Below are 8,905 nucleotides of genomic sequence, written 5' to 3' on the forward strand. Positions count from 1 at the left end.
GACCATTTTCCTGCCGTCTGCTGAGTTGAATCCCATGTTAGCCTGGACACGTGTTATTCCTCAAAGTTCCACAAACACCTCAGCTTGTTTCCTCTCTGTTTCTCTCTCTCTCCAAGAGACACCTGTACCAGCAAGCACATAAATGCAGGATGCTCTTTGCAGTTCCTGCATGATACAGCCAGTGGCATTGGTCACCTGGGAAAGCTTGGTGGGTCAAACCTTGCATTCACTGACACGGCACTGTTCCCTATGGCTACCCTGTAAACCAAACAGTAGATGCTTGTTATTTCAGCTGTATCAGGCTCATGAAGGCTGTTGCAGGTGTGGAAAGAGCAGGACTGTACTCCTGTGTCTGCTGACATGCTAGCAGGATGGGAGCATGGCTCTGCATCCCATCTCATCAAGCAGTATTGTCCCTCCAGCATACTAGCCAGCTTGTTCAAATATACTGTGTTTTTGCTGTGTGCTGCCAGAGATGTAATCACTTGCTAATTGAGAAATGTTTTGTTGCTGCTTATTTCTGCCTCTGTTTTCCTTCTAGCATGCAGCACACCATGGTAACTTGTGTCAGGAGGGGCAAGTTTCAGAAAAGATGTTTGGACATAGGTGTTTGTTTTGTACCTGCTGGTCACTTACACCTAGCTTTTTCCTTGCAGGCTGCAGTGTAGGCATATGCAGCCCAAAATAGCCAGCTAGGAATAAAGGCACTAGCTAGTTTGATTTGATCTGCTTTCTTTAGTTATTTTTTACAATGTACACTGCTCCTGAATGAATGCTTCTTTACTGAAAAAAGCACTTGACTGAAAACAGCTCTACATGTATCTTACCTAGTTTTTAGCCTGCCTCTCTGATTTTCTCCAAGAGAAAACAGTTTATTGTAAAACCAGAAGAAAATGCCTTCTGTGGGACTGCTACCCATCACAAAGCCAGGAGACATGGTGATTACCAATCTATAGCATTATTTTTGCTATTAGCCTTTTGCAACAGTGCACTGCATAGTCAAGCCAGCTGCTTTAGATCATATGGCCCAAACTACCAGGATTTGTTAATTCAATTTGTTGATGCCAAAATTTCCCTAATTTAGCTGTTTGAATCTTTTTGATAACTGTGTTTTGCAAGACCTCTCTAACCATTTATTCAGATCATCTTTCAGAGCAGCAGCAAAGGGTTGGGCACTCAAACACCAGACCTTGCAACAGATTAGATGGTCATCTCATGTGACTCCTGATGGAAAGAGTAACAGCAATGAAGACAAAGTTAATGATCACAGGGAAGAAACTTGTTCCATTTGGTGACCTCTCTTGATCTTTAACTTTATTTGTCTGGCAGACTTTGATCAGACACTGCACTTCTTTATACTTCTGAGAAAGACATTTGTTCTGATGGCATTCGGTGCCTGAGAAAAATGCAGTAGTTGATGACCTCCCTGGAAGGGTATTGCAAAAGGAGAGTCTTCTTAAGACCTCAACGCTTAGGAAAGAGTAATCCAAATCAGTTTCTGTTGATAAATATTTCCTAACTAGAAATCAACTTAGGTTTCACTAGTGAAAACTCTCAAAGCATGTGCTTGATATAAAGGTTTTGCAGTCCTGACTAACCCCATTTCTTGAGTCAAGGCCTGAAGTGATGAAAGCTTGACCAATTTACAAGAAATGGCTTGGCTGACATGAATTACTTTAAAACATTATAGTGGCTTTCAGAGAGGAGCAGCTTGATAGGAGGTTTGTCTTGAGCTTGAAATGAGCAATTAGGTATGGAAAGCATAAGAATTATTTATTTTTAACTGACATCCCACTTTTCTTATATGTGGCTGCAGGAAAAACCTGTCTGGAAAGACACAACACTGATGGCATTGAGAACAAGGTATATTACCCTTATCCTGACTAGGACTTGGACATTAGTTCCATAGAAAAAATCTACTGCTTTTTTTCCTTTTCCTTGTTTCCTTTGGTGATAAAAAAAAGTGAGAATATGGGCATGCTGTAGAGTCAGAAACATTTCCTTTATGGGTGAAAAGAGGAACAAATGAGTTAAGAGAAAAGCAAGGACTCCCTAACCTCGTATTTTCCACAGTTCACTACTGCAGGAACTAAAATGAATGCTAGATGGGGAATGGAAAAGTTTGCTGCTGCTAACACTGAGGTGATACTGCTCTATGTAACTATAAAAGTAAGGACTGTTTCCATTTTGTTTCATGTGTTTGTTTTACCTGAACTTTCCAGGCTCATCCCCCAGGCATCAGCACGTGCTTGGTCACTGAGAAATGAAAAAGAGTAGGAAATAAACTTTATCTGCTCTTCTGTCTCTCTGGTATGTGTCCATTGCAGCAGGTATGTGCAATTCTGTATGACTAAAATCAGGTCTTAATATTTGAACAATAACTAAAATTGTCCTGCTATGCTGGCATTCACAAGTTTCTGTTCAACAAAATGCTTATATGCCTGTTTAAATCCATCAGTGAAGCACTGAAGCGTAAATTTAATGGTATCCACATGCTCAGTTCCATTAGCTTAATGGTCTTTAAACCCCCACTGAGAATCAGATGCACACTGAAGGATGTCCTGAAGATCACTGGCTTGCCTATGGACTCAGGAGTTTAGGAGCTGGGGGAGACCCACTTGCCAGGTAGTCATCTTCTGTCAGCAGCAGTGATTCAGTCATGACTGTTAACATAGAAAGGCTGGATGGCCAATGCCATGTAACAAAAGGCTGTGCAGAGTGCGGTGTGTGAGCACGAGGCTTCTGAGACCTGGATTTGGTGACTGAGTGGCTGGGGGGAGATCTTACTTGCGATTGAAGAGGAAATTGAGGCAAAGGTGTTGCTAGGAAGCTCTTGGCAGCTTTCCCAACAACATTACTTGAGAAGCTCTGCTGTTAACTGCAAAACTCTCCAGCCCAAAGCCAGGCTGAAAGAGTATCATTATATGTTATCTCAAGCACGGGTGACTGTATTTGGAGGCACTTAGGAAACACCCCTCCCACAGTCAAGGTAGGAGCCCTTGAGGACTCCATCCAGCCCATCACCAGTCACTCCAGGTGCTTTACTCTTCTCTGTGCCAGGGCAGAATCCCTCCTGGAGCACTGTTGTACATCCCTGTGGAAACAGTGGAGCTTTGCCATTTTTCAGTAGCTGAGGATATGCCCTGAGGGAAATGTGATGGATGTACACAACATACAAGGCAGGAAGAAGGAGGGCTTTTGGTACAAAAGGAACCTTAACTTTACCATGTTTTCAATTAAAAACAAGAAGGGTGGAAAATGGAGACATGAGAGGAAATTGCCCACTGATTACAAATGCAAATGGAGAATCCAAAGAAAACAGACTTTACAAGAGAGTTATGAAGAGGTTACCATAAAGTTTCTCTTCACCTTTTGACCCATCCTATGAGTCACTCCAAGATAAGACTGAGCAGAGCACTGTCATATGGAAAACTAAGCAAAGGAGGTCTTCTCCTAAATAAATAAGCACTTTACCACGGGGGAATTACAGAAATGTAAAGCTGATCTTTTTTTCCTTCATATTGTTTAGCTTTGTGTTTCTGGGCATTGCTTTATGCACTTAAAGTGCTGGGAAAAAAACCCTATGCTTGAGCTCAAGGCCTGGTAAGTAAAAGATTAAAGTGCACTGTGACTTACGTTCTCTGTCCTCAGTCAGAGGAGCCTTGACAGAACCTTGTCATGTGCAGGAAAAGTTAATTATCTATACAAACATCCCATCTCCATTTGGGGTCCATCAAACAGCAAGAAACTTCTATGGAAAGAATCCCATGACCTGCAGGGAATTTTCTAATGGACCAACTGAAACAGTTGAAAATCTCTTGAAGTCTGCAGTGTGATCTGGTCCATGTTCTGTTGCTGATGCTGGGTGATTGCTCTGCTTGTCAGCAGGCAAACTTCTGAGCTAATGATAGTCTATGCTTATATTTGGGTTTACAGCAGTCAAGCACAGAGGAAGGCAGAGCAGAGCAGAGATAAAAATGGCTTCTTTCCAGGTGGGTTTTGCAGACAGCTACTCTGCTAGCAAAACTGAGCTAATTTCCAGTTACCGGAGGGTGTATATCCGCATAACACCATTGTGACCACCACAAAGCTGTAGCCGTGATTTCTGTTGGACAGCCCTAATTGAAGTCACAGCCCACCGAGTGTAAAGGCTTTTTAAAATGTCTTGAGCTGCTGCTGACATGCATTTGGCTAGGGTTTTATCTGATCCACTGGATTTTGACATATAAGATTGGATTGCCCTCTTTTGGTACTGAAGAACCCCCTGATGAAGCATCACATTCCTGTCTCTAATCTGTCTGCTAAACAAGGGCTCAGCCCTCAAGTGACTGTCATCCTGCTTGTCCCAGCAGGGACAGGGAGGGAGTGTGCACAGCTGAGTGCTGTGAAGCCATGCCATGAGGAAATGCTGAAATTTGCTGCATAGAGGTATTTTTGGAACACCACTTCTTCATAAAGGATCAGTGATAATGAACCCAGACAAAAGAACCAGCTAGTAAATGCAAACAAATGGTGTTTCCACATGCTCACAGTAATTTCTCTAATGCAGTGCCTGATACTTGAGGAATGGGTGGCATGCAAGGATAAGAAATGTTCTGGTTTTATTTTTACTGATGCTATTTTTCATGCAAGGAGTTTAGGTTTATCTGCTCTGACACTATCATTTGACAAATTTCAGTTCAATGAGTTTTGTTTGTATTGGGAGAAGGACTTCTGCACTTTCTCACATTAAAATTGGTATTCATCACTTTGAAAAAAAGAAACTGTAGGAGTAAAAGTCTGCCAATGAAAATCTTAGTGACTTCCCTCTTCCACCACCTCTCCTCTCCTTCAGCTCAGCCCCTTGCAGGTAGGTCCCTGCTTTCCCTCCAGAAACCTGACAGCCATCACACTTTGCAGTTGATGTGATGCTGGTTGCCACCACACCATTGAATCTGCCTGTGCATCTGACTCAGGTCTTCTCCTCTGCTTTATCTGTTTAGACAGTATCCTCTCTGGGATCAATGACTGGAACAAGGAAACCATGCTTGGCAGAACTTTGATAAATAAACAAATAGAAGTAATGGTAATGACTATGGCAGCAACAACAGATTAGTCAGGTTATTAATTTCACTCTTTAGTGAATACAGTTGCTTGGAGTTGAAGCTCTTGCAAACAGTCAATCCACTTAAGAAAATACATGCAGAGGACTAAGATACTTGCCTATCAGCTGTGTCGTGGTAACTGCCATTATAACATGACAGGGAAAACAAATCATCTTTATACAGTTCCAGGAGGAAAATGTCTAGGATAAATGTCATCACCTTGCAATTCCTGAAGATTTGCATTGGGCACGTGTCACTGCTCAGCCCACGCAGAGAGTCCTGTGGATCTGTCACCATGTGCATGAGGCTCAAATTTACTCACCTTTCATTGCAGCTGGTCACAGACTCGAACCAGAACGAGGTGTCGTTATCTACCCGGGATGGCTCTGGGCACCACAATGACAGAATCCCCTCAGAAGTCCACTGTGCGGCATTTTTAACTGAAGGGTGAGCCTGTGGGGTTTTCCCAAATAATTTATCCAATCTAAAGCCAAATGGCAGAAAAGCTTTCAAAATTTCACCATAAATGCCCCAAAAGGTTCTTTTTTTGTTGTTTTGACAGGAGAGAAACAAGCTAGAGGATCCTTCACAGACCTATAGGGCCAATTTCAATCTCAGCGTGAGGCCATCTCCACAAGCAGATGTTTAATTTATTGCACTGAAATGCTGGAATGCCACATTTGAGGCTGGCTCTTTGACTAATATGTGAAAGTTAAGAAGAACCCAGCCAAAACACCACAAACCCAAAGGAAACAGATCTTGTTTTGCTGTCAACAGCCTGACAGATAATAGGTGAGGCCCCATTTTCCCTACAGGCTATTGAAGAGTAACTTGATCAAGGCATATGAGATAAATGGAGATGACACAGTCATGCTGGGACTGGAAACACGCCTCCAGCAGTGGCAACAGAGTGTGTATATGTTTCCGAAGGAAACTGCAAGGGTCTTGTTGTCTCGAGATGCAGCTTTCTGCTTCAAAGGCTGTTGTGAGCAGGTGTGAACATGCTGGGGCTTTGCTGTCTCAGCCATTAACTGTGGCAGGAAACCAGGACCTTCCTTAGAGACAGTGGCTCATGTAAGGCAGTGAAAATAATTCTGTTTTACGGAAATCTAATGGGTTTAAATTACTTTATGTAGTAATAAAGCTGAAAACACAATTCTGTTTGAAACTTTTAATAAGGAACCACAAGAGAGCCAAAGGTGTTTTCCTAAGTGATTGCTGTCCTTACCAGGACCACGCAAAGTGGGATCCTGTCTGCTGCAGGTTCCTGTCTCCTCTGGCTCAGGCAGGAGGATAAGTGATAATTATCAGGCTATTCTGGGGTTACAGATTTTCTCCAGCACAAATTCCATCCTGGACTTAAGACAAGGCTGGTCAACGCCAATGTGCTTCTGCAAAGACATCTGATTTTCAACAAAACAGCATCTTTGACCAAAAAGGGTTCTTTTCGAAAGCATTTTCTTGGGTCAGGTGCTTTTGCACTGTGTCCAAATGTCCATGGTACCAAGTGCATTTCTAGTACTCAAATATTCTGTGTTTTTCAGTTAAAGATCTGAAAACAATGTTTTAAACTTACAAAATATAAAGGAGATCCTGTTCCTGCAGGAAGGTAAGCCTACAGTGGAGAGCTGGTTTGAACATTTTAATGGCAGTCTTTACTTTGCATCCAGATACCGTTTTGACGGTGAAAATGTTTTGCAAGGATATAGTGTTTGCAAAACTATTTTTGCAGCCATGGTTCATGAGGCATTGAGAGAAAGGTAAGTAATATGGAGACAGGAGCTGTGACTTTATTCTGCTTTGTGAAAGCATTTTGGCTTTTTCCAGTCTGAAACAAAACCAGCTTTAGGCTCTCTCATAAGTCTGTCCCATAACAGTATAATTAGCTGCCAAGTAAGATAACAGTGCTGATCAGCTGTTTCTTTTGCACTTTTGTGGATCCTTGAGAAACTGTGGAACGGACTATGAAAAGGAATAGCACAGCCCATGCAAATCCCCTAGAAGCCCTCATCTTCCATGTCATGTTCAATTCATTTTGTCCAGCTGTGACAGTTCTGTTTCCAGTGTGCCACAGGCATTTTCACTGGTGATATACAAGTGCCCCAGTTTTCCTGCTGCTTTCAGCCCTTGAAGCCTGTCTCAAGGGCACATAGACAGAGGAATTCCTCATCTTCCTGAAAAATGTTATGTGGTCGGTGGGATGCAGAGACTATGTCAGCAATGTCTCTTTAGAGCTTCTTACAGCAATTGGAAGGACTCCGCATAGACTGGAACAAAGGCCTTGCAATCCCTCCAGGCAAGTGTTAAAAGCTGTTTTCAGACTCAGGAGAGCAACAGCTACCTTCAAGTGAGGATCAGAACTTCTTCTTCCCAAATATACAGGATGAGGGGCATCTATTGAAAAATAAGAAACAATTCAGGCATAGTTTTCAGGTTACCATTTTTAATGTTGAAGGAGCTTGACCCTAGCATGTATACTAATAGACTAGGAAGGTTCAGTATTGAGACTTGGACTCATACAGAAAGACAGAAAAGCTGCCTGCCTCCTGCATTCAGCCTGGGCACTGAAGCAGTGTGAGGCCATCACTGTGCACCCCCCCAAGGCTGCTCCTGTGAGACCCCATGCTTCCCCCTACTCTCACTCTGCGGGTGCCAACCCACAGCAGCTCTACAGAGCAACAGCAATGTAAAGCAGCTGTGAACTGAGACATAGCTCCTCCATGCCTCTGTCCCACATCCTCACCCAGCCGTTTCCTCTCCCTGCCTGCAAAGCCAAGAGTCCAGCCACTGGGGATCTGGAGCCTCTGCTAAAAGCATGTGAAACAGTCTTCAGCTGGATCAAACGGAAATGTGGAGCTGCCCCCAGGCTTGGCATGGTGCATATACAGAGAAGCTTTTCTCCTCTCTTTGCTAGGAAGTGGTTTACAACAGTGAAGTGTGGTGATCGCCTAGCAAGTTGATCCCATTGTAAGAGCTCATCAGGCATTGCTTTCAGCACCTGCAGAAGATGCTTGACATAATTGTTACTGTACACAGATACAGATACAGTTACAGGTAACTGCTTTGGGAGAGTTTCTCTGATCAGTTCATTTTGAAAACCAGTAAAACAAGTGGTAAAGGAATAAGCTCTCGTGAGCACTTTCCATTCACCCAAGGACAAAAGCAAGGCAAAGGAGCCGTGTGTCAGTCCCCAGCATGCTCCTATGCCACTGCAGAGCTCTCGTATGAAGGGCAGGAGACAGTCTTTGTCAAGGATAAGACTGCTCCTTCCCCTGAGGTCACAGGAATGGGGACACCCACATCTAACTGAGGTGTCTATATACATGTGTAGGATGGAGCTGTAGCCTCAAGACTTCCACAGTTTGGGGAATTTCAAACCTCTGCCATAGAAGTAAATGTGAGCATTTCTTAGCACTGTTGCCTATTGGTAAGATCATTTTTTCATTCTGCTTGAGGATTGGTGCATTTCAGAAAAATCACAGCAGTTACCTTACATTAACCATCATGCGATCTGCAGGCAGACATGACTTTGGGGATTTATACTAGAAGAGAGACTTCTCTCTCTGTCAGAGAGGAAGATGTGTCTCTAGTCCTAATTCCAAGATCCAGAACACTCTTTCTATGAACTTTATTGGGGTAAAAGTCTATTCACCATGAAAGGAAAGGTCTCACACATTATCTGTGCTTTGCACAGACACTGTTATTCTGGGTAGCAGGAACTTTCCTCTGGAATGAAATCATGCAACGGTGTAATTCTTTTCATGCACCACGTGTGTTGTCTTTCATTTCAAGGATTTCACTGTGCCTTGCAAATGTCAATT

At 43.1% G+C, this 8,905-nt stretch overlaps 1 long non-coding RNA gene across 2 annotated transcripts; it reads left to right on the plus strand.

Moving 5' to 3' along the window:
* The first annotated feature begins 1,336 nt into the window (after window positions 1-1,336).
* LOC134175673 (uncharacterized) lies at window positions 1,337-8,092 on the plus strand. 2 transcript variants are annotated; one of them, XR_009969101.1, is made up of 5 exons: window positions 1,337-2,310; window positions 5,419-5,531; window positions 5,647-5,876; window positions 6,629-6,693; window positions 7,999-8,092. It is a non-coding gene; the product is annotated as an uncharacterized LOC134175673 (long non-coding RNA). The 2 variants fall into 2 exon arrangements; XR_009969100.1 differs by lacking the exon at window positions 1,337-2,310 and having other exon boundaries at window positions 4,941-5,531.
* Window positions 8,093-8,905: the final 813 nt, after the last annotated feature.

Source organism: Pezoporus occidentalis, unplaced genomic scaffold (genome assembly GCF_034315485.1).
Source record: "Pezoporus occidentalis ecotype Australia unplaced genomic scaffold, CSIRO_AGI_Poc_V1 ctg7, whole genome shotgun sequence".
Lineage (NCBI taxonomy): Eukaryota > Metazoa > Chordata > Aves > Psittaciformes > Psittacidae > Pezoporus > Pezoporus occidentalis.